General features: G+C 44.3%; 1 long non-coding RNA gene across 1 annotated transcript in view; it reads left to right on the top strand.

Moving 5' to 3' along the window:
* LOC140257312 (uncharacterized) overlaps positions 1–26,449 on the top strand; it is a 178,381-nt gene extending 151,932 nt beyond the window's left edge. Inside the window, exon 5 of the long non-coding RNA XR_011904996.1 lies at positions 26,335–26,449. This is a non-coding gene — a long non-coding RNA (uncharacterized lncRNA). The remainder of the gene's footprint in view (positions 1–26,334) is intronic.
* Positions 26,450–27,059: the final 610 nt, after the last annotated feature.

The raw sequence follows: 27,059 nt of genomic DNA, 5'->3' as shown, positions 1-27,059 counted from the left end.
GACTAAGCTGTCTCAGTCTACAGTAAGTATGTTTGATACCAAATAAATAGCCTCACATGTCTTTTTTTTATTTTTATTTTTATCTCTTGAGCATGAGTAGGGTTCTTCGTTGTTTGACATCAGTGCAAAATAAACCCCAAATACCAGCCTAATGTGAGCTTGTGGCAGAGCCGGTAGGTACAGATGCAAATGAGAAGATCAGGGCCCAGATGAACACCGAAGAGATCTGATGGTGCATTTTCCCATCTTGGTTCTCTCCAACCAGCTTTGTGGGCAGCTGCAGCAGATAGCCTGGTGGCAGCAGTGGCACACCTATGTCTCAGCTAAGAATACAGTCCTGCTGTTTCCAATTAAGTCAGTCTGGCGCTTGTCAAGTCCTAAATTCAGGTTGTCATTTTGGATGTTTATAAATGGAAACAAAGCCATATTTCTCCATCATGCCTCTAAATAAGTTCAAAAACAATGCTAAGTCCATTTTAAGCTTTGGGTCCACCCAGCAATCTTATTTCCCTTTTTGGTCAATTGATCTTTCTATTATAATGTGCAGCCTCAGAAGTTTCAATGATCTAAAATCACTTTCTTTTCCCACCTTGGGATCTGTGAAGCTAGTCTTGCTTGACCTTCTAGTTCCAAAAGTTCATTTGAATGTATTCTTACAGTGGAGGTGGGATAAGGGACAGTTGCACCGTAATTGGGATGAGTTATTCCTTAATATGTCTGAGGTTTTATTGAAATTTGCACTATGGATTTAGAAGCCTCATTTCTCTGGGGGTACGTGCTGCTGGGGGCTTACTCAGATCACCTGTCTCAGCATGGTGAAGAATTTGTAAGGCCAAATTCTAGTATTAATAGTTGATGCTGGCAAATCCTGTTCTAAGAATTCCGAGTCTGACGCTGAATATCTTGCAGATGTGCAATAGAATTAGAGACAAAGGCAGTTAATACATTTGGGAAGGTACTTATCTCTTCAGAGGACTTGGTCCTTGGGGTGTGCTTCTGGTTTTATCTGGTTTTATTTTGTCTGTGGAGGTTTCTGCACATTATACCAAAGTGTGCAAGCAGGAAAGTTTTCCAGAAGCAGCGTCTGGCACTGCTAAATGTGTTTGGTGAATGTTGGTGTTCTTTGAGTAGTTCAGGTACTTGCGTGTTCTTTCTGTCCCATCTCTGAACTCACAAATGGCACAAAGGGTCTCCTTCCAGTAAGTCCCCACAGCGGCTGCGTTGTGTACAAGCCTGCTCAGATACAGTGGGAGCCAAGCCATAGGGGAGTGGAGCTCCGCATTGACTAATTTGCTGGGAGTGAGCCCCACCCTCGGCTGGAATCCCTGTTAATGTAATAATCATCCTGAACTGGGAGTGTTAATGGTAAAGGAAAAAAAAAAAACTGGGAGAAGAAGAGCTACAGGAGGAGGTGAAAGATGTGGGCAGATTAAAAAATAGAGCACCAAATTCTTGGCTAGAGTAAATAAATAAAGCTCTTTTGAAGCTACTGGCAAGACACCAGGTAACCTGACCCAAAATTTGTACAGGTGGGTGAGCCCTTGCAGGACAAAGCTCTGTATGTTTGTCATTACTTTAAGGTATCCCACTGCTGCTCAAGCCCTGTGCTTCCACAGCCCTCCGTATTTATCATTGTGTAAAAAGCAGAGCGAGGAGCTCTTCTCTGAGGCTCCTTCAAGGCTCCTTCTCTGAGGTGGCCATGTCACAACATGCCATCTGCAGACTAGGGAGGTCCCATCTCCTTTTCCTTGCAGGCTTTGCTAGCCCAGTGCTGAGCAATGGCAAAGCTCACAGTGGGGGGAGCTGGCATGGTCAGAGGAGCAGATGGAAATGGCCAAGAAATGCCTTCCAGTCTGCCTGTCCACCTTGCAGTGGTTCTCAAAGCTAGTAAAGAGACAGTCCTCTGGTAATAAGAAAAAAATAAACCACAAATCAATGTAATATTTGGCTTGGCTTTGGGATCCATTTTTCTGAAAACGTTTGAAGCTATTATGAGTAACACGGTGTTCAGCTTTCAGCTAATGTAACAGCTCAGAGAAAAAATGCATTTTGCTCTGGACTTGCTTATTAGTCAATGGAAAAATTTAACCACAAACAGTACGACTCCGTTTAACCACTGTATTAAATATTAAACTTGAAACTGTCATTACCAATTATTTTCAATAGGTCATAATGGTTTGAGGCTTCAGCCATATGGAATAGAAGCCAACGGATCAATCTAATCAAATGGAAGTATTGCTAGTGGGATAGTGCTGCACGGCAAGGTGCAGTGCTGCTGAACCTTGGTTTCTGCTCTTTGTTTCTTCGTGCCGTTTGTTCCTTCATGGCTAACTTCCCTTTGTGTTGTTGATGAGATTGGTGATTCAAGGAAGCAGAGGCCGAAAGCCAGGAAAGTTTCAGGGCTATGTATATATCTTCTGACAGGTCCAGCATGTCGCCACATCCACTCTGCAAAGAGCTTGTTGAGCAAGATTAGAATTTCACTACTTGAAGGAACATAATCAGATTGAAACATACCCTGCGTCTCCTGCACATAGGACACATGAGAGTCCTATTTGAAGGCTGCAGATGAAAAGATGCTCTGAGTAGTTACAGGTGCTCCTGTACAAAAAATGTGTTTAATGAAATCCTGTTCGCATTAGAGGAATCCAGTGGTGATGATCAGAAGCAGCAGGCTGCATCTTTATTTATGGCCAGGTTATCGATTTGCTGGGGAGATTTTCAAGTGTTCTGTATCTACAAGTGTAAGAAAACGTACTTGGTGTCCAATGCCATCCAGCGGATCTGGCTCTACTTTGCAAAGCCCTTTGGCACGTGCTGAAGTTCAGTTCAAGCAGAAATTAGTTTCCACATTGGTCCTGGCCTTGGGGCAGCCGGCAGCGTGGCTTCTTCTGTTGCCTGATAGTCCTTAGTCAGCCATGGAGAGTGGGCAGGCAGCTGGCACACCAAGCCTGCCTGTGACTTGTCTGGGCTCAGTGCACGCTGAAAGTGTCTCTGAGGTGCATTTGATTCAGGTCTGTGCCTTTGAGTGAAGCCAGGTTTTGTCAGAAAGATTCCTGACCAGGGCTAGCCTTATTGTTCTCATGGTTCAGCTGAGGTCAGTAATGCATGTAATCAGTACCAGGGTGTGGATGCATCTGGCAAGTAATGGCAATACCCCGGCCTGTGAAGATTTTGCTCTGAATGACAGTGCTATAATTAAGTCTCCAAATTCAGGACTCTGAGCCAGAATTGAAGTTCGGGAACTTCACAAAGGTAGGGGCCAGCTGCGAAGCTCATCTCGGGATGTGGATTGCAATTTCCCAAAGCCCTGAGGTGGTTTGGTTCTGGGGGAAGATGCTTAGGATCTGTATAAAGAGATTGAGCAAAGATAGCGAGTTCTCTCACACAGCCCTAGACTGAGTAAACAGGTTTGCAATAATCAGCTGTTGACAGATGGCAGCAAAACACCTGTGAGTGACTAAACTTTTCAGCCACTTAGTCAGAGCTCCTGGAAAACCTAGCGCTGATTCTCAGAAATGAGCAGCAGATCTTCCAGTGCTCTCCGTATTTCTCGCTCCTTTCTTCTTTAGCCACAATCAAACGCTTTTGGATGAAGCTAACGTAGGTTCATCAAATTAATTTGGCACTGATTTAATCCTACTTTTAAAATACGTGAGATGTAAAACTAATCTAGGTGCAACCGCACTGTAATTAGTGTTTGGCTTGCTGCACTTTACTAAATGCACCTGACTCAGCTATTTCACAGTTAGATATAATTCTGCTTTGAAGCCATATTTACTATCTGCAGCTGAAGTATTTGCTTAAAAGTACCCTATAGACAGTAAGGCACTAGCCCCATTGTGCTGCTGTGCTTTGCTGATATAATGACCCAGATGCATACCCAAAGACTACCATTTGCTTGCAAGTGTTAGAGCCTCGTGTGTTGTGGGATACATCTTGAATTTCTGAAGAGGTGGTTTTGCAGTACAACAAAGAGGAGTTTGTAATTGGACTTGTTGTTAACTTAGAGGCTCCCACCACAGAGCCACTTTAAAATCAGGGCAGTGGGAGGGTTTTGCTCAATCGTATGAGAACAAAGTGAGCATAAGGTGGGCAAAAGAACTGTGTTGTGCTGCACTAGAGGGCTGTGCCTCACAGCTCAGCCTCTGGATTAGGTCCTCTGGGCTGGGGCACCCAAATCCCTGTGCAGGGGGAGCTGAGGTCTGCACTCTGAAGGACACCATGGGTCCTCAGTCCCAGCGGCATTGTCAGTCGTTAGGAACTCATCTTCAGTTTTGTGTTACTTGGTTGAAGTTTCACCTTATGTATTCCAGTAGTGAGGAAAGTGTCTCAATTTTCATGTTAACAAAAAGAGTTTTGATTTCTTATGATTACAGAGAAGAACTTGAAAACATGAGCTTTAAAGGCTCAAAACCCAGGAGGCATTTAGGTGTGATTTATGTGCGTGTGACTCCTGCTTTATGGTTTCCCAATGCTGAGGGTTAGTAACACAGCCAGCTTTGTTTTATGAGGTAGAGTGGAGCTGGAACACTTCAGATAATGGAAAGTCCCTGGTAATACCAATACAGCTGGTTCTGCACTGCTCCCCACTGCAACTGTTTGCTGAGGGCTCTTGTCTCAGCTGCAGCACCTTTTGCATGCCCCACACGTGCCAAGAGCTGCAGCGTGTCTGCACAGCAGCAGTGCCCTGCAAGCAGGGACAACAGTGCTGCAGGTATTGCAGGGGTAGCATGGGGCTGGCGGAGGTGAGCATGGGCTGTGGGCAGCCCTGGCTCCATGCACGGCTGCTGCGGTGCTGTGCACAAAGGCAGCTCACGGTGCCTGTACTTGTAGCAGCCTATGGCTGCAAGGAATGTAGTCTGGCCCTGGCCAGCATGCTGATCACATGTGGATGACTGTATGGAAAAAAACAAGATGACACTCTTTCTGTAGAGGTCAGGTATTCTGACTGGGCCTCATTTAGCCCCTAATCTGTGGATCTGGGCTGTCGGTTTGGAAAGCACCTTATTCCCTGGCTGAGCCTCTGCAGATGTAACTGCTGGAGCCTCCGAGAGAATCTGACCCTTGTGCGTAGAGCCCTGGCCTGGCTGGGTTGGAATTTCATTCACTAGATGCACCGAGGGATGATGGACACTGGGTTTCCGTGGCCAAATTAACTGATTAGCATGTAGTTTTGCTATGTTACGTGTAGTTTACACATTTGGAGGCACACTGGAGATGTGTAGATCATTGTGTTCTCAAGAGCCTGAGGAGCAATACAGGCCCCTGTACTGTTTTTGATTTTACTACCACTTCATTTGTGTGAATTTCAGATAGCGAGAAGTAATGAGATTTGACTGAAAACACTGACTGTCTGTTTGGATGGTTGAGGAATTTCTACTGTTTAACTTCTTGGCCACGAGTTGGACTTGTCTCTTATCTCAGATCTTTGTTCTGCAGTGAGGGAGCAGCAGTGAGGATATTTCTTCTTGCTGCTGTCAGCCTTGTTTCTTCTTAATGCTTTGAAGGCCCTTCTCTTTCCTTCCCTCCCCATATGTGATGTGCCTGCAAGCTAGAAAAGCATGCTCTTACCCACTGCAGCCATGAGGAGCTTGTGTTTCTGGTGATGAGCAACATGTGTCATCAGGCAGAGCCTGAGCATGCTCAGCTACCTGCTCATGTCTCCTTATTGTGTGATAAGTTTCCAAACTGAGGTTTGGTCCTGTTGCTATATGAGCACTGCTGTGCAGTTCTGAGCAGCAGGACATAGGTACTGTGAGGTGCAAATGAAGCCAGCTGTGGGTGGCCTACTTTGTCTATCTTGGGTGCTCAGTTGCATTCCTCCTTGGTGAAAAGAACAGCTCCAGCTGAGAGAGAGACCTTATGGCATGGTAAAATGTAAGTTAAAAGATACAATCAGATGCCTTGTTCTTGCACATTAGAGAGAGATCACGGTGTTTAAAATAGGCTTAATTAAGAGAATACTCAAATATACATAGGGCTTGATTTTTCCTGTAGAATTAAGCCAAATTATAATGCTACTTTACCATTGTGTCAATGCTAGCATAAGGTATACGACTCAAGAGAATCACATCTTTAATATCTACCTTCTCATGGCGAGCAAGGTCAATTTGTTTGAATTGGTTCATCTGCTTTATTTGAAACTTTAAATTCATCACCTTTTCCAGAAGTTCCAAAGCAGCATTTTACTGGGCTTTCTTTCTTCAGCCACCAGGGAGGTCATCCCTTACAGATCCAAAACAACAGTTATTTTTTGTTATTATTTGTTTTAAGACTAGTCCATAGCAATGACGTGTGTGGAAGGAGCTGTGGTCTTATTCAGCTTCTTAATAAAAATGTAGCTCCCTCTTCTGCTGACCCAGATAATTAGAGGCTGATATTCTAAGGGAAAAAATAATTGCACATAAGTCCTCAAAGCAGCAGCTGATGGCTTTTCATTTTCTCTTGTTGCACAAAGTTAGGAACATCTACTAAAACTCTTCCCATGTTTTGTCCTAAGAATAAAACTAGCAGCATTAACTGGGTGAACGTTTTGTAGACATATGGCAAGTTTGCGTTTTTTAAGCATACCAGTATTGTATTCCCAAATAAAACTAAACCCCTAATTATGATGCTGCAATAACTGTACAGCATTGTGAACTTTTAAGTCTAAACTACTTTACTTTCTGTTGTATGAGGAGAGAGAATGAGAACGTAGTTGTTTCTTTCCTCGGCCTTCAGTGCAGCAGCCCAAGGGTCCTGAGCTGTGATACATCATGCAGTGAGGCTTTGGAGATGCCCCCTCTCTTTAAATCGCTCAGGCTTGTCTGAGTAGTGCCTGAGTTCAGAGTAAGCAATCCAAAGCCACTGCTACAAAGTCCCAAAGCTTCCCTTATTACATTAGATTCTAAATTACTCAAGACACCAGGAAAAAAAAGACACTAAAATACTAATTACCAGCCATAAACAGTCTTGGCTGTAAACTTCAAATTTCAGGTAAATTTGCATGCTTTCTTGGATTTATGTTGATTTACACCGGTTCAGAATCTGTCCTTACTATGAACCACATTATAAAATGAGCATAGCACAGACTCTAAAGAAATCACTGTAATAAATGAGCTTTGCATTCACAAGATGAGTTCCCACATGTGTGAAAATGTTAATATTCCCGTGACTGAATTCAATGACATAATGAATCGACAGTGGAAAATCATTCAGCATCAAGCAAAGACAGGCATAACTGTCTGCTGGGCTGTTCTTGGCAGACAGGATGTTTTGTATCTCAAGTTAGGAAAGGAAAATAATTGCAAGTGAGTGTCAGAGTATGCCAAGTGGGCATTAAGGGCTGGATCCTGAGGCTATTTTATTCTACTGGTTGCTACACCTGATTGAAAGATTTTGCTTGAGAGTAAACAGAATGAGAAATCTACCTGAAGATGATTGTAAGATTCAGATAGATACCCTTTTAACCCTGAGTCATGTCAGGCTTGTTCATAAGATCCTTTGCAACTGTATGTGAACAAACTCCTTCCAGTCCTGCTGCCTTTGGGACTGAACGCATCTAAAACATAAGGACAACACACCTGCAGCACGATCCCATGTCTATTCACATGTTGGAGCTGTTTCTCCTTACAGCAGCCTTAGAGTTTTGTCTTTCGCATGTTTCAGCTGAGCATGAAGCCCTAACATGGAGGAGGCAATTAGAAAAGGGAAAGCAACTCAGAGAATTGCAAGAATTGTGTTGGACACCCAACAAGTAGTTTGTGCATATAGAAACAAAGGAAAAGTTGTGGAGCTCGTAGTGTGAAATCTTCAGTACTGTTCCATTTGATTGTATGATCAATTAGCTATAAATTCTCAGCAGACTTAATGTCTCTTAAATATAGGACTTGCCAAAATGATTCAGAAGCCAAGGGACTCCTATCTTGAAGTATACAAGCACAACTGTAATTCTTTTTCAAAAGGGATAGAGGGGGTGATGTAGGTCTGAAATAACAAAGATGCTCGTTATCCATGGGCACCTCTCCGTCCTGCCCAAAATCATACTTGTGGTACCTACCACCTGCTGAAGCTAGGAAGCCCCAAAACATACAACCTAATTGTAGTTTTCGTGAGCTGAGGCACTGTACTCTCCTAGAAAATCAGCTTGTGGCACCAGCTGGGTGAGTCTAGCTGAGTTCCATATGGAGGACCAGCACACATCTCCTTATGCTGAGGGAGTTAGGACAGTCAAAAGTGACAGGGAAAGAAGTTTAAAAGTTTGGTACAACTTTCAGCACATCCGTTGTGTTGTATATACTGCCTCAGAAGAATAACCCCACAGAATACAATTTATGTTAGAAGAACACTCTAATTGTTTGTCAGTCAAGCAGTTTGGTCATCTGGCATATAAAGCTGTTGTAGGTCCTTTAAGTTCAATACGTGTATCTGTTTTGAAGCTGTGAATGTGCATTGCATGCTCCAGAGCTTTCAAGTTTTGCGCTGCTGCTGCTTGGGCATTTTATGCAATCAGTTGATGAACTGTCTTACGGAATTAATCACATACTTTCCTTTTTCATGTGGGTCATCAAACAACTTTGGAGGCTCGGCTTTAGGAGGTGCATCAGAACTAAATAGGCTGCTCTTTTCTGATAGAGGGGAAGAAAATAGATGTATTGTCAGTAGCTCCAGCATTCTGAGATGCCTTTGGCCTGTGCCAAACACACAACACTTGTGGCTGAGTAGACCTGCAGTTCCTGGTTCTTGGCTTCTCTTTTTGTCTTTTCCTGTAAACTGACCTTTGTTCTGGGAAATTTTCACCCCTTGTCTCCCTCTGAAGGAACACCAAGTGTGTGGGGTTATCTGGATAGCATGTGGAGTAGTGGTAGCAAATGTCGCCTGGACTGGGAAAGACCAAGCCCTGAAGTGTTAACACAGTGCATTCATGTTTTATATGACTTACTTAAAAAAAGAAGTTGTAGCCACAATGAACCATAAAAATGTCTGTTTGGTTGTGAAGGGAGCTGAACAAACTTGTGTAAGATAAAAGCAAATGAAACACTGTCACACAACTTCTTGAAATCTACCGTAAACACAAATAAGAACCAAACCCTGAGCTGAGGTGTCTCTGAAATGGTGTTGCATGTCAGGAGGACACTGAAATCCATTGACTTCAAGCTGCATTCACTTGGTCTGGGGGTTGTGGGCTTTTGTTATTCTACAGCAGGACCTGTATAAACCAGCAGAGGTAAACCTGGGGCTGATGTATCGTGCCAGTATATGAGGAAAGATCCTGGTGTTTGTACTGCTCAGATTATGTAAGTTAGCATGGAATTATGTTTAACAGCAAGAGTGCAAGGCTTTGATGTTTAAATATGGACAGCATATTACCAGTGATCCAAACATTCATATCGTGCTGGTCAGGGTGATCGTCCTTGTGGCATTTCACAAAGGGATAGCATAGTGAGGGGAAAACTTCAGAGAATAGAAGCAAAGTGTGTTCAGTGAGCAGGATGTGCATGGAGCAGGGCAGCAGCGTGAGCAGCAACACCAGCAACCTTCAGGGAATGATTTGGTTAAAATAAAAACACCATCTACTGGCAACATCTTAGGTGCAGCCCTGGTCATAATTGAACAGAACTGGTCAAGTTGTTGTTGATCTGCCCAAGACATTCAGTTTGCACCTTGTAGCAGCTGGTGTGTATTACTTGGTGCAGCTGAGATCACTTAAAAGCACATTTGTTGGGGGTTTTTTTTGTTGGTGTTTTTTTTTTTCGTCTTCTGAAGTTCTGTTTTTATTATTTTTCTTATTCTGCCTCTCCTCCTTGGTTTACTATCACTGATCCTGTGCTGTAAATCCAGAACTGTTTATTTTGAGCAGGTTTCTCAATTCCTCAATGGCCTGCTTTGCTGCAACTTCTGTTGGGTTAAATCCCAGTGCAGCAAGAAGCTCCCAGAGGGAAGTGCTCACCACATCCACAGGGGCTGGCCTGCAGGAGGAGAAGCACTTTCTTCATGCAGGATTTCCTTAGTGAAATTACTGTCCTGTTTCCTATATCTCTTAATGGGCTCTATTCATTCGGGCACTGTGGCCCACTCAGAGGCACTCAGAGCAACCTGCTCTGGCGTTTTACACTTCTGCTGTGTTTGGATTTCTGAGGCTGAGCTGGGCTCATGGAGAGCTTTTGATGAGACAGCTTCCTGGAGGAAGGAGGCTGGAAGTAGGTCACTGCTGCTATCTGCTTCCCTCTCATTACTCAAACTGCGTGAAGGATGGGAACAAGTGTGGGAGGGTGGCTCTCAGGGAGCAGGGTGTAAATGCCATACATGGCTGGGTCAGCCACGTTCTGCTCCCTATGGAGATGGCATCCTGTGGGAGAAGGCACCGTCTTATCAGAGTCAGCTGAAAGCTTTTTCTGGTAACATAGGTGAAATGTATAGGAGACTTTTGAGAGCAAGGGCAACCCCCTCCCTGGGGACATCCATCTCACAGCCCATGCCGCAGTGTGAGAGGCAAAGCAGGGTCTGCCCTGTGGGCTGCCCTCTGCCCCCAGGTGCTGGAGGAACACGAGTTCTGCTGGGCCAGAAGGTGAGGCTGCCGCATGTCACTGCCCAAATGCTGCCAAACTGTAATGGCTTTTCCCCTGCAGCCAAGCATCTGATGGGATGTTTCAGCTTCTGATTTTCATTCAGCATTCTTTCTTCTTTGCACACTCCTAACAGTAGTGCTTTGCTGGCCTCTACAGAGCAGAGTTTCTTTCCCTTTGCTTTCCCCCTCTTTTACTGAATTTATCAATCTCCTGTTTGCAGCCCATTTGTGTCCCTGAAGGCTTCTCATAGTCATTGACTTCTGCATTCATGTCTTTTTGAGTTATGCCCTCTCACTAGTAATTTTCTGGCTTTATTGAATTCCTTCACCATCGTTCAGAATGCTTAATGGGCTACCCAGACAGGTGAGCGCGCTCTGGATCCAGATTTTTATTGGCTAATTAAGGCAAAGATGATCAAGTTATTTCAAGCCAGTACTCGTTGTGTTTTGAGCGGGACTTTGCCCATCCCAGCCAGCAATCTCACTATTTCTTGCTCCTCTAATGCAAGTATCCAACTTAAGTTAAAGGAACATGAATTCCCCGTGGCCCAGCCCTCTGCACAGAGGCTACCTGTGTGCTGCCTCGTGCAGTTTGTCATTCAGATCATTTCCACCTGTGTTTTGTAAGCAAGCCCAACAGTACAGCCCCCCAGCTATCAATTTTACATGCTGTGTCAGATGTATTCCACAGCCCCATGCTGTTCTCCCACCGCATTTAGTTAGAGTGAATGTGTCTGAAATAATCCATGTTACAAAGATAATTGCTCTGTTATATAAACATTATGCCCATCAGGCATCTCTCTATCCCTGTAAAGGTGAGGTTAGCATGACTTGAGATTGCCAGAGCTGTTAATCAGCCCACTCTGGTTCTTTCCCCTTTTGAAACTGAGTGGGATGGTTAGGGGTCATTTATCAGCCTGTCCCAGATCGTACTTATGAATAATAAATGGTCACCAGACTCAGAGTCATGGCTCAGTTAGAGAAAGACCTTTTGGTTTCGTTGAATGGAATCGCAATTGATTTTGGGGGTGTCAGGATCAGACCCTTAATGTAACTTTGATTCACAAGTGAACTATAATCTCAATAATAATAATAATAATAAAATCTTGTTAACATTTTTTCAGTGTTATTAAGGCAGGAAAATAGTTTTAGAGGGATGATGGTTGGGTGCTGACAATGAGCATGAGGTAGAAAGTGGCTGGAAGAGAGAGAGAAGGAAACTGTGAAAAATCAAATATGTATGTTTACATTTCAAGAAACAATGCAGTGTCAACCCCTTGGTAGGGAGGACTTGTGTCAGCAAAAAGTTTTAAACAGTCCAGAGCCATTCTGCCCTATGCTCTGGATATGAAAAACAGGCTGGAGCCCCAAATGGCACGTGGCACTGCCTGTGTCCTGCGTGGGGAGCCCATCCCCTTGGCGTACAAGGCCATCTCTGTGTGATTTCCCTGCGGCGTGAGCTCATCAGCCAAAGGCACAAACAGAGCTGAGCCCTCACTTATATTACAACTCTTAATTTTTCAGCACTGCCAGCTGCAGTGATCTTAGCAGGAATCTGCTGGTAGTCAGTGGGCTTCTCAGTACTTCTGGGAGGATGTGAAAATGTGAATGTCTCTCCTTCCATTGATTAAGAAAGATCATAGACCTTGAGAGACATTTCAGATTGTGTGGTTGGAGTGCACACCGAGGGCTTTCAAAGAAGCAAACGCTGAGAATGCAGAAAAACATGCCAAAGAACTTCCTTTTTGCTGAACATTATCTTAGGCTTCTGAACACTTGTGTTTGACAATACTGGTTACCTAAGTTTTGATTTATCTTTAGGCTCTGTGTGTGCTTGCAGCTGGCATGGTTCAGCAGCCAGGGACTAGCAGACACTGCAGTTCTGCCTTCTTTAAGCCTCTGGCATGTGAATGCCTGAGAGGGACAGAAAAATATTTGTAACTCAGATCTTTGATAGGGACAAAGAAGTTACATAGCCCCTCAGCAGCCCCAGTGCTGGCTGTGGGGCTAAATGTGATCTTATCAGCATCAGTCAGCCAGGGGAGGTGCCAGCATGGCACTGCATTGGTCATAAAAGGGGTCGGGATTATGGCAAACCCAGGGGGCCATCTGCTTTTTCCTTAATGTAATTAATGACAGGCTTTGTCATCTTTCACACTCCCATAGAGGCCTTGAAATATCAACAGGATTCCTGTTTATAACTTTATTCCGAATCCGTTTGTTCCCGATCCAGTCTTGCCACTTTCAGAGCTGTTGCCATCCGACGTGCTGCATTTTGGCTCAAAACAGAAATAGCCTAATGAAACTTCTTGCAAAAAGGAACGCCGTTGCACATGTACGTTAGTTATTTTTCACTGCCTCAGGGGAGCCACAATTGTGTGTTTTTTCTGTTTAATTGCTGGGTTATGTAAAGGGTGCTCCATATAGCAAAAATGGAGATGGATAGTCGATGTGGCAGTCAGGCCTTCTTCCCATCTTGCTGAGCTTTCCTCCCATCCTGTTCCCACTCTCTGGGCTTCTAGGTACTACCATGATGCCAGTAAAATAAGCTTCCATTGGTGTTAAACCCCTGGTTGGTAATTGGATCTGCTATCTTCATATTTAGATTTCAAAATCCCTCTCAAATGTTTATGGACTCACTAGTGCCTTAACTGAGCAGTATGTTTCATGTGTAATAGCCACTTTGTATACTTTGGGTGAGCGTTAAAAACTGTTTCAAATAGTGTGTAGAATTCCATATGTTGTCTGGAATCGTGTTCTGCTTTTCATGCAGAAACAGAACAGAAGAAACAGCATGTATTCATTAAAGTCATATTTCTTTAGATAGCTTAACCTCTGCTTTATAAATTGTATTTAGCATCGGTATCATATTCTGTCTTAATCTACTATTGCATTTTAAACCCTGTTCCCATGTTGGTCTGGAGTGGTCCATGCAAATCAGTCCTCTGGACAGAAAACAGGATGGTATTATATAGCAGCTCTTTAGTGTTATATCCAATTTTATGCTTTGTTGAGAGCAGAAGTCACACTATAACAATCCCTCAAAGGCTCAAAGCTGAAGGAACATTAATCAACAGCCAGAGTGAGTGGGTAAATATAATGTCCGTGTTGGAGGAAGGGAGCTTGTATCTGGTTCCAAGCACGCCGTCAGATGCCTGGGACTTTTATCAAGTAAGGCTGAGAGGGAATCTTTAAAAAGAAGGATTTGAGTAAGGATGATTTATCATGTGACTGGGAAGAGTCCACTGGGAAAGGTGAGTGGCCAAGTCCATGTTGACTAAGTAGATCAAGAATGAGTGCCACAGATATACCTCAGTTTTAAATGCCTGTTTGCTGGTCTCATTAATCTGCTAAATTACCCAGCTCAAATTGCTTATGTGTAAGTGTTACATCAAGGTACACTATTTTGTATTAGCTGCCATATAAAGAGGAAACAGCCACTGAAGGTAGGAGAGAGTGAGGGTGAGTTATTGGCTGTTAAATAAGCCAGCAACAAAGTACTTACTCATGGGGAACAAAAATTGCCAAGAAATATTCACATGGGTATCTGATAATATCTAATTTGTTCCCAGAATCACACATCATTGTTTCTGCATGCTCAGGAAGGAGGCAAAAACAGCAAAGGAGAGAAACAAGATGCAGATACACACACAAATAATTAACACGCACATGATCATAGAGTCCAGTATTAGATCTAGAATACAGTGCAGACACAGCATAAGAAATGTTTATTATGAGCAAAGATAAAAAATACTTGACATCAGGGCTAGCTGATCACAGTTATGAATAACAATTCCTAAATCATCCATGGCAAATGCTTCTTACGAAGGAAATGAATTGTTGCAACACAATACATCCTTGTTGTATCGATATGATTAGCTAGTTATCCATAACATGTTGTAATTTGTTTTGATTTTTGAGTGTTCTTTAGCTGCAGAGCCTTAATGAGGCTTCTCTAAATTGATTAGGAACTGCGAGATGCAGCATGGTTCGCAGATTATTTCAGAGCTGTCAAGATCCTGTGACTTTCATTTCATTGGATTTAATGATCGTTGGAAAAGGTGTGCATTACAGCCAGATACAATCACATTTGTCAGCATGATCCTTTTAAGTGCAATTCAATTAAAGTGTTATTCTCTAATTTTATTATTGCTCAAGCTGAGTGCTAATGCTGGCTACCAATAAAGCTACAGGTAGATAATGGTATACAATTTAATTTAACTAATTGGAGTTTAGTGATCTAACATGCTTTTCATATCTTAATTCTTTGAATAATCTTTGATTTTTGCATCCACTACAATTCTTTTAATGGAAAAGGGCAACTGAAAACATCAGTTACATTTGAGATTAAATTATCTAGTAACATCTGCCTTTAACAGTGTATCAGTATGCATGCGAATTTCCTGCTATTACCTGCCACTTGCATCCATTTTCCATTGTCAGCGTGCTTGACCTTGAAATTAATTTATCTAACTGTGCTTACATTTGTTATTAAGTTAACTGCAGCCTTGGAGTGCCAGAAAGGTTCTCACTGAGGGGATTCTGGCTGGATGACAAATTAAAGGGTCAGGAGCAGAGATAAACCGGTTCCTCCAGCTAGGCAAAGCCAATGGGACTTCTGCAAGTCCAAAAAGTTACAGATAAATAAAGTACAGATATAAGAGCCCATAGATACACAGGGTTAAGGTGATTTTATTTGCACGTGAACTCCTTACTGCTTCTTTCCTATAGCAGTGTTTTCATTGGTCTCTTACATCTGCTTTGCTTTGGCACATGGACTTCAACACTCAAAAAGCGAGGAAGGGCTGCATTATCTGCACTGCCAGTGTAAAACAGGACATACTGTGAGTGCAGAGCCTCGAGCCCTCTGAGTCACTGAAGGTATTTTGCTGGGAGTTGGGTGAACCTTAATGTGTATTGGTGAGGCACAGGGAAAAGTGGACTTGTGGAGTGTGGTGCTGTGCTTTCTCCTGGACGTGGCTGTTGTGCTTTTGTTGAGCACTGTGCCCTTCTCATGTAAACTGCAGTCAGGCAAACTATTTCTATTTTCCTATGTAGAAAGTGGAAGAAATGTAGGTCGTATTGCCCAGATCTCATTAAGACGTCTTATTTCAGATTGTTTCTCCTTTCCGTCCTGTTCTCCCAGTGACAAAGCTGTTAGTCACTGCAGTGGCAGCATATCCAGAGCTCTCCGAATTTCTGTGGTTGCCTCACTCTGGTGTGTGCAGCAAACCCACTTGCTCTGGTAAACAAATGCATCTCTGTCTTTAATGGATTTATGACATCCCTGTGACAAAGCAAAGTGCTATCACTCTCAAGATATAGATGGCAGTAAAGGCACAGGGGAGCACAAGGAGTCGCCTAAGGCTGTACACAAAACTTGTGTGCAGGTTGTGCTGTACGCAACAGACAAGTGATGAAATGGAAAAGTAACCCAGGTGTCTTGATGGCCCCATCACGAGGCTTCTCCAGCACGGATGGCAGCTGGAACCAAAACATGAATTCTCCTTTTTCGGCTGTGTTGCACACAGATTCGTGTTCTTCCCTCAAAGTAGCTTTTAGAAAGAAATCATGAACAGTCACAAACCCCATTTGGGGATGTCACGAAAGGTAGGGTTTGTGTGTGTGTTTGTATATGTGTGGGGGGTATTTTTTACTAAATTCAGAGAGATTCCAGTGGAAAAAAAAAACAGAGTTATTCTGTTCCATGCTCTTCAGCTATGATTTTTCCAGAAAGAACGAGCACTGAGACCTTATCCATATGTCCCTGCTCAGCTGTGTGCTCAGTTGCTAGCTGTGCTTGCTTATGGCACGCTTTCAAAAACACATAATCCAATATCTAACATTAGTCATTTGCCTAAAACTTGATCAGATAGTTGGGAAATCACAGTGTCCTTCTTCCTGTTGTGAATCATTGCCTGCACTTGACATGATCTTTCACACTTGAGATGAATTGAGTCCAGATTTCAACAGCTGGCTCCTTGTTTAAAAAAAAAAAAGTCTGAAAATGTAAGAAAAGTAGCATTGATGTCAAATGCAGTGTGAGGGGCTCATTTTGTATATATACACGCTGGCCTTTGATTTATGTGTGAGAGTAGGGATCCTGGCTGCAATCAGTGACTTGGCATTGAGTAAGCATGAGAAAGTCCTGAGCGTTACAGAGCTGCTAGTTGTTGGTGCTGCGAACTGGCTGATTGTTCTCAGATCTGCTCTGTTTAAATCAGCTTGACAAGGGCTTCATTCTGTCCCTACTACCTTTCAAAGCCAGGATGCTATCTGCTGATGCAGCATCACTGCTCACATGTCTACAATTAATTGACTTAATCGTAATTACGCGTTGTTTGAGTTTCCCTGCTTGTCCTGCTGTGGCTGCAGAACGGCTTTTGACTTCCAGGACAATATTTGCTCATTTTGTCATTGATGAATTGTGGCTGCTGTGTTTGTTGCTGGTATTTGATTGAACTTCTTTTAAAGTACAGATAGCTGCTGACAAAAGTTTCCTAACTAGCTTAGCAGCATGTCATCTGGTGGCGTTCAGCTCTGCATGAAGAATCACTCAACCATCTTCTTAAAAGTGAAATTAAACAAGACTTGAATCCTTAGGAAGGCCGTGCTGGGTTCTGTATTTATAGTATTTTGATTACATCAGACCCAATTTATGGGGTTAAAAAAGGGTTTGTGGGCCTTTCCTAGCTGGAAACTCAGCCTAGGAGCTAAGAGCTAAACTGGGCCCTCTCTGGGCTGTGCTAATTGGGACATAATGATCCCACCAATCCAATTCCCCTCTCATTCACCTACTGTCTGTCTGAAAAGGCTCATTTTAAAAAAGAAATGAGTCCTTCAGCCACCCCGGTGAGGGCTGTTAAAGTGTTTTCTGCTGCATTCTATGTGAGAGTGCCAATGACATGGTGTATCTCCTTACTGTTTTCCTTACTGTGTGTACTGCAGGGGGATCCTGCAGACAGACTTGGCTGTCAAACACCTATGAAGCAATGGCAAACTTATCTTTTCACTGTACTCAGTGTTTCTGTTCAGGTCACTTGAAATGTGTGCAATGCAGAAATGTTTCCACAGATAATTTTGCCCACGTATGATCACAGCTCTGTGTTTTTTTTTTAATTGCAACATCTCTTTCTGAGATATTTTTACTTCTTTGATGTAACGTTCTGGATCAATGTTCAGGGAAACTCTTGAGAAGCACAAAGGTGCCGTTTTTGTGAAGCAAGCAGTGATACATTCACTCTCACTCAAACAGCTCAATTTAGATTTTCCAGCCGGGATAAACAGAGGAAATGTATTTAGATCTCAGTACTTTGTCATGATCCATGGAGTGCGGTCTGTACACCAGACCCAGCAGACTGTTAAATGATGCTATGGGTGCCGTGCTAGCAGAATTTAAGATGAGAAGGGTTTATTTCATGTATATTACTTCTTGTTTCTTCTATTTTTTTTTCCAGAGATGTTTTATTGCTTCTATCAATTGCAAGAGTACATAAGACTTTAATGATAAAGCAGTAAAAGAAACGATCTCCAAATATTACTGCAGATCCCTTGATAGATTTCTGTGCACCCTGCAACCTTTGCCTGAGCTAATTAAATAACAGGCAGAATAATTGTGGGGATGCCTACAGATAGCACTGCTGTGATGCTGTTTCAAGAATGGCTTTTTTTCCTGAGAGCTCCTCTTTTAGGAAACAAACCCAGAGCTGTTTAAGCAGGGATGTGCTAATCCTAAATCTACCTACTGCAACATACACGGTGCCAGGAACAGAAAGGTATGTGATGCTTGAAAAAGGAAAGCATCAAGAATATGGCAAGGCATCATTATAGCTCTGTACAAACGACAGTAAGAAGTTTGGTGGGGGCTGGAACGTCTACTTTGCTAAATCATCATTGAAATGATGAAGACGGTACATTTTTCAGTTCAGTGAATTATGTGTATTGTTTTACACGACTTGTGGTTATAGAAGTTTCTGTTTTCCATCTGAGTCTTAAATAAGCTATTCAGCAGCTCCTCTCTGAGTGCCCGACCAAACTCTGGAGTCTGAAACCATCTGTTTTCAGGAGGCAGAGCTGTTCGTACCTAATCCAGCTTGGGTTTGTTACAGCAGTACAGTGAAGTCCAAATGGATTTGGGCTGCATTGAACTGAGTCTCAATGCAGAATGGAAGAGTCCCTGCTCTGGAAATCCTAACCCAAAAGGGAGGCAAAGCTTGATTTAAAAGTGTCAGGAAAAGGGTAACAGAAGCAATGGCTGATAAAATGGCTGCCCATTGCTTTGCTATCAGCAGAACATCTGCTGAGCAGAAAGTAAGATCCAGGTTTCTTGTTCTCCAGCACACCAGTCTCTTTGCAGTGACTCTCTGGGAACACAAAATGCATTTTGGAAAGGATGTGAGTGTATCTGGGATGTCTCAGCTCTGGGCCAGCTCTCCCTGGGCCCAGCAGTCTCGTGGCCTGGGCTGCCTCTGCCAGGGCTGCATTTGCACTCTGAGAATGAGGAGTGTGAGCACCCAGGTCTGTGTGCGTGGCCACTGTGCTGGGAGCTTGGCCAGAACTCAGAGCGTGTGCTGAAGCAAGGCAGCATTTGGCTAATTACAGTGAATAGTCATTATTTGTATTAACCAGCAGTAGAATTCAATGGCAGTCGATTTGTTTTGTTATTCCAACAAACTGAGATGTTATTGATGTAGCCATCCCTAGCAGTGAGGAGCACAGTGTGGACTCTGTCATTCCAAGGGAAGTTTTTAGGTAAAAGTGGTGTTTGTTTTAAAGCTGAGCTTTAGTCGAGGCAGGGCAAGAAAAGCTGCACATGCTTTCTGCATGGAGATGTTTGCTGCAGTCAAGAGACTGATACTTCCTGCACACATTCGACTTCTCTATTGCTCTGGGGATGACATTGCAAAGCTTCCCAGATGCATAGACCTCTCCTTCCCCAAAGCAGCAATTCCTGAAATGATGATGCTCTGAAGTATCATCTTAAGCATTCTAAAGTGTTTGCTGGAGGTATCCACGGTGATGCAGGTATTTTAGGATGCTGATGGGCGCATTTCTAGGTTGCAGTCGTATATTTTTGTTGCTATTTTTAATCACTGTGCTAGTTTGCAGAGCAGTTTTTTGTGATGTCAGTGTCTGCCACAACACATGCTGTATAAATCATTTAGCAGAACCACATATTGCTTGAGAAAGCTGCATCAGCTCTGAGTATAAAGGCAAACTGTGAGCAGTGCTCACAGAGGAGAGCTGCACGCGTGATACTTCTGCCATTCAATTCTGTCCCCTCTGTGTTTCCAATGTACCACCTTAGCACCACTAATTCGACCTGAAGTCAGCAGGATGTAGGGAGCCCGTGCACACCCTGCTGCTTCCTGCTGCTGGGGCTTCCTTGCACGGAGCAATGCTGCCAGCAGAGCAGAATGTGCAGGTTTCCCACTGGCAGCAAGTGGGAGCCCTTCGGTGTGCTGGTACTGCTGCATGTCCCTGCAGGTATGTGCAGCCCCTATGTCCTACCTCCAAACAGCTGCAAGTGAGTCGTCTCCTTCCCTTCCCCGGGTCATTACCATAAAATTCAAACAGGTTAAATATGATTCATCTCTGTAATGCTGGGAGGGGACGGAGGCCTGGCTGTCCCAGGTAGCAGCAGAATTCAAAGCCCACTGTCATGCTTTCAGGCAGCAAAATAGGTTACTCATTACCACAGCTTTGAACAGCTTCCCTGTGGGCTGTGTGCATCTCAGCCACCATCACACACAACTGGCACTGATCAATTAGTGTCACAAGCAGTTCCAGCACAGGGCCAAGCAGGGGACGCAGTGTGTGGAGCTATTCTCCCACCCGCTGTTCTCGCCGGTGAGGCTGGGGGATCTGCTCTGCAGCACCATGCCTGCTTGGGAGCTAATTAGTTGGGGAGATTACAGAAAGCAGGGTGTATCACTGCCTGATTGATTGGCTCCACAGCCCTTCAAAGGCAAATGGCATCTTCATAATACCAGCATAAAAACTGAGGCAAAGAGACCAGATTTGTTCATTCAGAGAAAAACCCAGCGAGCACGAGCAGCAGTGACCAAAGGGAGCAAAACGAACAGAGGAGAGGCGGTGCAGGCGAGGCACTGCAAACCCATTGCAGTTGGTGTCAGGGGCCATCATGGGCTGCTGTGGGCTGTTTGTCCCATCCTGGTGCAGCGGCTGCAGCCCGCTGCCTTCCGCCACACACCTTCCCAGCACTCCTCTTTTCTGCTGTCTGCTCCAGGGGAAACTTGCTGAGTGTGCTTTGTGCCTCACCAATGGGGAAGCAGGGGGCTCTGCCTCGTACCTAATTACTCAGGTCAGTGGAAATAATGACAAGGGTTTTCTTAGATGTGCGTTCAGAGAAGTCTTGCAGTTAAGATTCTATCAAAAATGAAAAACAGTGTGCAGCAAAATAATTATTTTTGTAAGGCTTTTCGGTTTTTACCGGTGATGAGGGAAACAGCAGGAGATCTCAAAAGGAATATATTTTATTGATGCCAAGGAATTATTGCATCGGTATTACAACTTCAGGGGCATGTAAATGCTTGGGACAGTGAAATATTGCATAGTTAGGGAAAAATGTGCCTTTGAATAGGAGAGAAAATGCACTTAAATGCTGTAAGAAAGTTTCTGCAGCTACTCGGGTGATTTGCACAGGTGCTGCTTCTTGTGTGGGTTGTAACCAATCCTTCTTGTCCTTCATCTTCTGCCATCCACCTGTATCTGTGAAATAACTATAAAATATAAGAGAAATTTTCACCTGCTGTAAAAAAAAAAAAGTAGTCTATGTGAGTTGAATCTGCAGTTAAGGATGAGATTCACTGTTAGGTCATGGTTTGGAATTGGTGCTCTTCTTCTGTATGCCAAAGTTTTTTGTTTTGGTGAAGCGATAGGAGTGTTTTGTTTTCCCTCGCCGGTGCCCCATTCCCATGTTCCAGCCTGATACACAAAGGCCATCATTGCTTTCCTGATGACTCCAAGGAAGAACCCCCAGTGCAAGAGCAATGTTTACAGACACAGTGCCCTGCGTTGCAGGCAGCAGCACCAATGCTTCTTTTGAGGTCAGCATTCAACACAGTGCAGGTCTACACAGGGAACCTGAGCCAGTTGAGGAGGCAGAATCACATCACTGTGTTTGCCATGACCAGCAGTTCCCAGCTCTGGTACCTTCAGGCAGCACTGCAGTGTGCCATGTGGGTACCAGGGCAGTTTCCCCATGGCATCGCATCCATTGCTGAGGGACCTTTTACATCACCAGCTGCGTGTCTGGTACTCATTTTTCTGTTGCCCTCTGTGCATTAGAAATACACAGCTTTGACCTCATCCTCAGGAAGGAAAGCTGGTTCTCTCTGAGGGAGAGCTGAGCAGCAAAGAGTCTAGATTTGCTTTGTGCTTTCTCTGATAGTCCTCTTTCTCCATACTGGTAAGATGATGCCAGTTCTAAATGTGTTTTCTGTTGTGTCTTTAGCACTATTTCTGTGCTGGCCAGAATCTCATTGAGCAAAAGTTTAATTGTAGCTGTAATTATCCTCACATGGCTTGCTTAATTAGAAGAGCATTGTATATTCAACCACCAAACATACTTCTGGGGTACGAGAATTGCTAGAACAAATTAGGCTGGAATCCTTGCAGTAGTAGAGGCTTTTCAACACCAGCCCCAGCCTGGCCAGGAGCTCACAGCTGGGCGGCTGCTGGAGGAAGTCTGTATCCCCAGGAAGAGGCCTTGCACAGCGCGTTCATTCATTGCCTCTCAGCTGAGTGCTGCTCTTGAGTCCAGGTTTTGAACCTGGTGGTGAAGAAGCACCTGGAAGCACTCAGAAATGAGGCTGGAGGTAGTTGGAGATGCTCCACCTTTCACAGCTTCTCTTGCTCAAGATCAGGCCAGCCCTTAAACTCATCTTTTAAAGAATCCCACACTCCCACGTTTGCATATCTGCATTGCCTCCTGAAACATTACAAGGCTCCTTGACCTACTATTCTTAACCTTTACTGACAAAAAGATTGTAATATAAATAGGACATTTATAACCAGCATTGGAAATCTCTTCTGTTGTGTGATTATCTGCAAAGTGTTATTACCCCCTTTTTGCACAGGAAAATACGCCTAGATTTTCATTGATCCTTCTTGAATCAATGCTTTTAAAAATCTTAGACACATTTTACTTAAGAGCAGAAGCATGCATTTTATGTTTTGACATGGTGTTATTGATTGGAAAGGAGAGAGCAGTGCTCTCCACCTGACTGTCTCCTCAGTTTCCTAGTCTGGCAGTGTCTGGTAGCACAACGTCCTTAATGGCTTTGCTCCTGTTTTCTCTGCTTGTTGCCTCTCCTCTTTATCCTCCCAGTCCTCAGCACGGTGCCTTTCTCAGTTTTTTAAAGTAATCAATATTGTGCTCAAGCCTCCTGCTGTTTGCTGTCACTCATATTTGGCACAGCTATAAATTATGTATGGGTCTTTCTTGGCCCATGTAACATTTCTATTGCATTTGTCAATTGCTAATCGATAGCTCGCTTTTCTTATCCTCAAAGACACACACATGTTCTGAAGTTTTAATGCCAGCATATTTTTCCCTTACATGCAGATGTGGAGAGCAGTAAGACTTCAGCTAGGGAGGCAGATCCTGCAGAGGCATTAATTTAACTGGCTGTAGTATTTGAGAAGACATGAATGTAAATTCTCTATCTGGAGCGCCTGGCTTTCTGTCTTTTGCTGTACTTCCTACATGTAGGCAGTGTTTTAGCGTGGCTTTGCTTACCTGTGACCCTTTCAACCTTCAATGCTCGCAGTGGTAGCCTGTTTGAACTTCCAGAGCTAATGGCATCTGACATTTAAGTCAACCTTAAAGAAATCTCGGCAAACCCAGTCACTTAAAGTAACACGGCGGTGTCTCTTTAAGGAGGCATATTGACAGTCTTCCTAAAATGTCACCTTATGCTGATGTCTCAATCAGTTTCTTGGCCCTCCCCTCCCTCCTGAGTTTTGCAAGCTTTGAAATTGAGTTGTAAAACAAAGGAAGAAGAAAAGAGTAATTCTTTTGTGTAAAAAGAAAAAGTTGGATTGCTGACTATCTGAAATAAGTGAACGAGCCCTGTAGCATCAGCCTCTGCTGCAGCATCTTTAATACATACACCAGTGCTGTTAGCTGAGGCAAGGAGAAAGTACTGGCAGAGTGAGACTGCTTGAAACCATATTTTGCTTTAGGCAAAACAGTGTGCTAAAAGAGCTGAAAACAAGAAAAGCTGCCTACTGCTATCCCTGCAACATTAAACATCAAAACTGCAGCCATTTGCTACTGAAGGCTGGTCGCTGGAATAAATGCTTGAGATTTGAGAAGCTGCTGGTCACAATGGGGAGAAGAGAGAGCTTATTCCTTCTCAGCCCCGCCGCCTGTCAGCGCTGCAGAAGAGCAGTGGCTGCCTAAGTAACCCCTCCATGGGGATCTGGCTGCAGGTCCTGAGCTGCACCCGACGGAGGGGTTCAGCACAGTGCTCTCTGGTTACAGCTGCTTGTGCTGCGACATTTGCTGACTCAGGGTCCAGCAGGGTCTGACCTTCAGGGCATGCTGCAAAGTTCTCTTCACTTAGGACCAGGTGGAGCCACTTTTGCTCACACTAAGCACTATTTTCCTCCGTAAGAGAGCTGACATCTCTGCCAAACAACACTGAACTGAGCCCGGCTGCCTGACTTTTCCAAGCAGCACTGATGGGACAGTGGGTCTCCACCAGGGCACAGTTCTCCAGCCTGCAGAGAGCACAGGGGAACTGCAGCAGGGGTCTGCAGCAACAAGAGGCTGAAATAGGAAAAGGTGTGCAGCCGATCTGTGCTACAGCAACTGACTGTTGTATCAGAAGGGAGGATAGAAACTGATGGTAATTCAGATGGCAAAACTATAGTGTTTTTAATGGAATAGTGAGCAGCAATTGCTGGAGATCATGGAGATCTAGGGGAACTCCAGTGCTTCGGGCTAGTACAGGTCCACATCGTGTGACTGAGAGCATTGCGTGTCATTGCTGCTTTGCAGCATGCCTGGAGTCATTCCTGCCTGCACACAGCAGGAGGCCCTGTGCCAGGAGAGCTCAGTGGGGCAGATGGGACCAAGTGAGTTGCTGGTAGGCCACAGGGAGTGCAGAGGGGTTTGCCTGGTGTCATAAGGCATGGCAGTGGCACACCCAAGTTACAGGATGATCTGCCTGTATGGCTCACTTCCAGGTGAGCCATTTGTGTGTGCAGAAGACCTGTGCCTGCGTGCTCCTCACTGTACTCCTAAAATGGCTTTATTCAATCGCTGCTGTCGCGGTATATAACATTTATGTAAGTGAAGCTTCTTTGCAAAGACAGCAATGGTTTTTGTGTGCCACACAGCCAACACTCGGGTATGATCCGTGCAGTTACGCTTGGTTCAGCAGCACCTCCTGTGCCAAAAGCTAGGCTACGTGACAAGGCAGGCAATTTGGGGAGAAGGCTTTTGGTTCAGAGTCACAGCAAAATCCTCTAGTACAAGAACCCCATGGGCTTATGGCATTTAGCTGGGAATCCAGAAATGCTTTTTCATTTTGCAACTTCTAATGTCTCTTCTGATTTTGAAGGACAGGGTATTTTTGAACGCTGAACTGTAAGAGACATCAGACAGTAGCTCTTTCTCTTTTTTGTCTTCTTTCTTGGCTCTGGCAAATGGGGACAGATTAGCTGAGGTTGAGTGATGGGGTCACTGCCCTCAGCTGTCTGCTGTGTCCCCACTGCATGGTCAACTGAGCCATTTGTGAATTAGCTGCTGAGCCACTGATTCCTACTGCACAGAGGTTTAAAGTGGAATGAAATTGTTTATGGTTAACCTGCACATTAGTTCAGAGGCTGAACTGTGGTGCAGAAGTGGCTTGGATGCTGCTGTGGCAAGGGTGGGACAAACAGCATGGGGCAATAAGTCCTCCTTTTCTGTCAGGCAGAGCTGATATTAGCTGTGCTTTTATTGTCGCTGTCTGAGGCAACGATTGAGGCTCTTAATAGTTCTGCTCTCTCCCTTTTCTGTTATAGTCATTTCATTCCCCACCTCTCCTCAGTACAGATGAGGGTTCTCTGCCTGCACAGGACTCTCAGGTCTGTCAGGGAAGCAAGGGGGAGAGATTTGGTCCTGCAGAGAGAGTTGCAAGATGAACAGTAATTATTTTCTGCTTTTAATTTCCTCTGAGGTAATTTTCCTGGTTCTGTTGAAGCTCAGAGCATCCCAGGAATGCCTCTTTGTAAATCTCACTGCCATATAACTATTTTGAAAGACACTTAACAGAATGAAGACATAAGTTACTTTTCTCTGACCCGCTTGTCAGCTCAGTGTCCATCCATGGGCAGGATGCAGGAGGCGTTCTGGTGGATGGACCAGCCGACCTGCATGTGTCTTTCTGCCTGTGTTGTTCACAGGGCACTTTTTAATGCTTGGAAGTAGGGAAGAAGCACAAGCTTATCGCCTACAAAATACACCACTGAGTGCATCTTTGCATATTTTACTTTTCTAGAATTTGTATTTTACCCTAACAGTGAACGCTTCTGAATGGAGCAGGTGATTAGGAAAGCTAGGAGGAAAAAAGCACCTCTATCAAGCCCTTTTCTTGCTGACACCCCAAAGTTGCTTGTTTGAATGCTCCTTTCCCTGAAGCCTGTGTTAGCTGGGCCTCCCTCCCGCAGTGCTGCAGAGGCTCAGCTCTGTGCCCAGCAGCACGATTCCCAGCACGACTGCTGGCTTCGGAGCGCTGCAAAACCTTTCCATCAGTGAAAATCCTCCACAGCCCTTCCAAGCCCTGCCGAGCTGCTGAGCAAGACCAGAAGTGCTGCTGCTCCTTTCCTACGGGCTCTCATTCTCACTGCGCCGATGGGAGCTGCTCAACCCCTCTGGAGAAGGAATGGGAAGCAGGAGGCCAGGAGCCCCGCTGGCGCCCACCGCCCAGAGCTGAGAAGGGGCCGGGCCCGCTGTGCTGTAAATCATCTGAAGCAAGGGAGCTGTGCTAGTTAATCCCAGATGAGGATCGGATCACCTGCCTTCCAGTCCAGACCGTTTCCCTGGGACCACTACACTGACTCTGCTCTTGTTGGCTCTAATTCCACCCTTTGTTCTATTTTGGTATGGTAGGTTTTATAATTAGTAGTTCTGTTGAATTTACAACACGTTGCGACTGTACGTCCCCTGAGCGTAAATAGTCGGAGCACAGAGAAGAAAGGAGGCAGTGATTTAATGCCAGATCGTCGTGGGCTCAATTCATAAAAATATCATACTTTTCTATGTAGGAAAAGGAGCGTCCGTGTCGTGTATTTGGAATTCATTGAATCTTCTTTCTTATGCATAAAAGTTGCCAACTGCTCATTACTCACTGAAGGGATTCATAACTCAAAAGAGGGCAGAGGCAGAAGAGAAATGAGCATGCCCTACTTAACGTGTAAAATTCAAATTTCCTTTTTTTTCTTTTCTTTTTTTTTTTTTTTTTAAGAAAGTCTGGCAAGGATATAGAGAAAGTAA

The sequence above is a fragment of the Excalfactoria chinensis genome, chromosome 11 (genome assembly GCF_039878825.1).
Source record: "Excalfactoria chinensis isolate bCotChi1 chromosome 11, bCotChi1.hap2, whole genome shotgun sequence".
Lineage (NCBI taxonomy): Eukaryota > Metazoa > Chordata > Aves > Galliformes > Phasianidae > Excalfactoria > Excalfactoria chinensis.
The sequence above is the reverse complement of the archived record's forward strand: the minus strand, read 5'-3'. Positions and strand labels throughout refer to the sequence as shown.